This window comes from Polyergus mexicanus, unplaced genomic scaffold (assembly GCF_030449975.1).
Source record: "Polyergus mexicanus isolate NDT 795.1 unplaced genomic scaffold, iyPolMexi1.0 SCAF_8, whole genome shotgun sequence".
In the NCBI taxonomy this organism is placed as follows: domain Eukaryota; kingdom Metazoa; phylum Arthropoda; class Insecta; order Hymenoptera; family Formicidae; genus Polyergus; species Polyergus mexicanus.
Genome location: NW_027223328.1, coordinates 5,451,314 through 5,455,838, shown reverse-complemented (window position 1 = coordinate 5,455,838; position 4,525 = coordinate 5,451,314). Strand labels below are relative to the sequence as shown.

General features: G+C 30.6%; 1 pseudogene; it reads left to right on the top strand.

Moving 5' to 3' along the window:
• The first annotated feature begins 571 nt into the window (after positions 1-571).
• On the top strand, positions 572-4,080 carry LOC138935820 (uncharacterized; annotated as a pseudogene).
• The last annotated feature ends 445 nt before the right edge of the window (positions 4,081-4,525 follow it).

Here is a 4,525-nt window from a genome sequence, read left to right as displayed (position 1 = left end):
GATGGGTCTGGAAACCTCTTGTATTAATAAACTGAATTTCAAAATTTCCTTTTACAAGATATATGTTGATGACATTATTACTGCAGTTCCTAATTATTATATTAAATAAAATTAAATATGTTCTCGACATTTTTAATGTCTTCGGTAATTATATTTTAGACAAAGATCCTCTTGCTAAATTGTATGAATTTTATAACTAATTTTTTTTCACCTAAATATATTCACTGAGATATACCATATAGATAGAAGTTTGACTCAGCGATTGTGGTCTGAAATTGGCTACTGACAGATTGTCAAGTCACTGAACCCGAATATCCCTAGCCCACGAAAATTTAAAAATAAAAAATGATCAGTACGTTGAGGATACAAATAACGAAAAAAGTTTCGAAGGATAGATAAAGTCAGTTATGATATTTATTTTATTCTTTGATTGATCTTGATTTATTTGCTAAATCATATTTTTTTTTAATTGACATATTTCGATTTGTTTATTTCATTGTCTATTCGAGAAGTTTTTAATGATTGAATTTAAGCTTTTTAGGAATTTCTAAGCATTGATTAATGTGTATAGATGACTTGGCTTGTTGTTCGATTCCAAAAGGAAAATACTGTTGAGGCAGTACCGAAAAAATGGTTTTTGATAAAAGAATCTGCATGCTATTGGCCACCAAAAAGTTACGATAATACAGCTATTAAAGCATCAATAAAAAATCAGCATAGTCCTGACTCGAGATGGATGAAATACGAAGCAATTATTTTAGGCACATATGGTAAATGTCTTTTTTTATTATATTAAATTTTTATGAAATTATATTATGTAAAATTTTTATAAAAAATATATCATTAACTTATTAATAAAGAATCATACTTAAATTATGTTATTAATACAACATTAAAAAGGACATCCCATTGAATACGTCACGGCGCAGGATGTTGATGTACATCAATATGCCACACCATGATATACTCATGGAATATCCTCTTAATACTTATAATTATCAAGAACTTATAATAAGTTCTGCAATGTAGAATAGTTCTGTGCATTTTTAGCTTCATGCGATTAACATCGTTATTTCATAATACAATATACTTGTTTGACAATTATTTTATAATGTACAACAAATTTCGGTGTTACTTATTAGTTATATTGTTCGTTATTGGGTACACAAGTAATGTTTGTTTAGGTGATTTAAAAGTTGCTAACAAAAAGGCAATGAAAGCCCAGAATACAGACGATCTTTCATCACATACGGAGATTTTAACGAAAAAAATTAATAAAATACATAAGCGGAGACAAGGCACGAATAATAAACACAACGATTACTCAGATAGTGATAAGTCCTATGAGTCTAACTGTAGTATGTCTGATGAAGATAGTAACACATACCCACCATTTCCACTTTCTGGCAACAGACATGTTGAACGCGGTAAACTGCTTACTTTTCTAGTAAAAATTCGTTTTATTTTCAAAAAGTAATTATCTTTATATTTAACAGATAGTAATCGTTCTACAACGGAAAGTCACGATCAAATTATTACTAATGGTAAGTATTTTTGAAACTTGAATCTTCATATAATAAAATGCATATTTGCATTATTAACCAGATCAATATGCTGAAGAAAACAAATTCCAAAGCCGCGTACTGGTTTGTCGCGTATCCTCGTAACATCACAGTTAAGGGGCCCGATATAACCTTGTCAATTAAAAGTTGAATACGATGACAAACAAACGGGCTTCACCGTTTCAATGTCGCCATTTCGCCACAATATAAAAGATGATGTAGCAATGAATAAGCAAGTTTAGATGTGCACGCATTGCATAAGCCCGTTGCAAGTTTATCCCTCTGCTTTCGTATCAATCTGTGAACAACATATCATCCATACTATCACATCCATATTATTAATGATACGCATCAAAGATATGGATGATAATGCTGTAAAGCAACATGAAACAATTTTATTGCGTTGCATCTTATTGCATCATCACTTGCAATTCAAAATTACACACGGATACGCAACAAGTCCGAACAGCTTAGCGATTTATACATTTAAATATCTACTTTTGTTTTAGATAACATATTCAATTATAAAAAAAATTTTTTAAATTAATTGTTATTTTAAAATAACATTGATGTTTTTCAATTCCAATAGTATATTAATTTATTTTACTTTAAGGACAGTAGCACACGAGTGGATTCAACACGGAGCGGGAAAAGTCATCAACACATATATTGTATATCCTATGGTAGGTAGCTACGGCGGGTCCGCCGCAGTCCGCCGTAATGTGCTACTATAGGAATACATGTGTTGAAACTTTTTCTGTTCCGCGTTGAATCTATCCGTGTACTACCTTAATATAACAACCAATTATATTAAATAACTATCATTAATTAAATGGATCATATTTTCTTGTTATTTTAAGATAACTTCAAGCCAGCTACAAACAAAGCTCACATAAATGCTGGTAAATAATTATTTTCATTCATTATTAGTGTTTTTGTATTTTCTGAATATTCCTTTTTGTATAATATTATAATAATATCTAATACAACTCAACTTTCAAATTTTCAGAATTCAGAAAACAACTTTTTAAAGAAATTCATCTGATTAATCTAAAATTAAATGAGCTTATGAGCAACGTGGATATACTTATAAAAAAAGCCCGATATACTGTAGAGCCAGAACTTAATGATGACACTAATACGGCTGTTAAAACTCTAATACAATCGTTTCCAGTCATTACAGAGCAGCAACTAATATTGATGGAAGAATGGCTATCGAGTTCAGCTGATAACATACATGCATTGGTGTGTACTAAATTACCCTATGTATTTTTTTAAATTTTATTTTACATGATGAAAATTATTTTCTAATAAATAACTTCTATTATTTTGTGAATTTTATATTTTAGAGTCATCAACTGCGTTTAATTGGAGGAGCAGATCTTTGCCATGTAATCAAAGGCGTTATGTCCAGAGTAATTTCAAACGAAGTTGGGATACTGTATTCTTGGGAGGGAGCTCGGCAAAAAAAGCTTTTAAATCGTTAAAGTTTGTCCAAGTTATCATTGGTAAAATATAATATTATTTTATACACTCTACATCAAAACAATTTTAAGCACGTATACACCTTTGAGCCAAGCCTCGTAACATAACCGTGTTGCGTAACTCAAGTGATGCTCGATGCGATAGCCAAATAAAAAAATTTGAATTTAAATCTAATCTTGTTACCATGGACTTATATATAAGGATAGGGCACATGAAGCTTACAACTGACTATATAATGACGCCGCCCACTACGTGGTGCTAGTAGGATACCTCTTGGCTGCCTTACTTCAACTTACTCTAATAAATAAAATATAATAAAATATTTCACTCTCAAATACAAATAATTGAAACGCGGATTTAGAATTCTGAAGTTGAAGCGGACAAGGTATCCTACTAGCAAGGTATACTACTAGCGGCGTCATTATTTTGCCACTGTTCAGTATAGGTGGTATAGAAAAGTGTCAGCAGGCTGCTTGTTACATAACTTTGTCGCTTTCATTCCTTGATCTACTATTTCTGATTTAATACGTTTCCTATATCAGTCTGATGTATATCCAATACTGCGTAACCGTATTAATGCGTAACATCATTTCACGCGCGACGGAGAAATACTGACGATCAGTAGGTCGCTCCGAATCTCAAGCTGTAATCCTGTTATACGTATATTATGCGATGATGTTACGCATTAAAGTTCGCAGGTCTGTCCACACCGGTTACGTTCCATAGTTACATTTTATAAGGCTCGACTCAAATGCGTACGTATATAGCATTATATATTCACTGTATGATTTTAGGTGTTGTTCGACTGAACTCCAAGACAAAATCTGCAACAGAATCGGACATCATAGAAGTAATAAAAAATTGGCTAGTTAGAAGTAAAGAACGCAGTAACAAGTTCCAATCGAAGAAAAAACTACAAAACACTATGTGTCAAACAGGTTCCGTTTGTGATGAAACAGGCTCTGTTTGTGAAACAGTCTCCGTTTCTGAAAAAGACTCTGTTTGTGAAATAGGCCAAAATCTTAACGATTAAGATACAACTTGGCATTATTATTATTTGTTTTAAATTTATTAAAAATTAAAAGTGCAGCAAGGTTTTAAAATTTCAAATAAAAATAATTTGATTGCCCTGCTACTATTATTGCATTTATCATTTTTATTTTATTCGATTTACTGCACTTTTATCAGTATTTATTTTTGTTTTTATTTCAGTTATTTTTATTTGAAACTTGAAAACATATCGTTTAATTTATCATTTTGCTATATATATATATATATGTTTATTTAGACATTTTAAAATATATATATTCTGAATTATTAAGTTTAAAAATATGCATTGTACTTTTTCAAACTTTCCAATATGCTCCATTCCACCAATTGCTTATTCCTCCATTACATATACTTCATTATTTTAATCGATTAGTTCGATAAGACATCAGGTTTATCTTAGATTTGATCATTTTGTATTTAGTATTTTA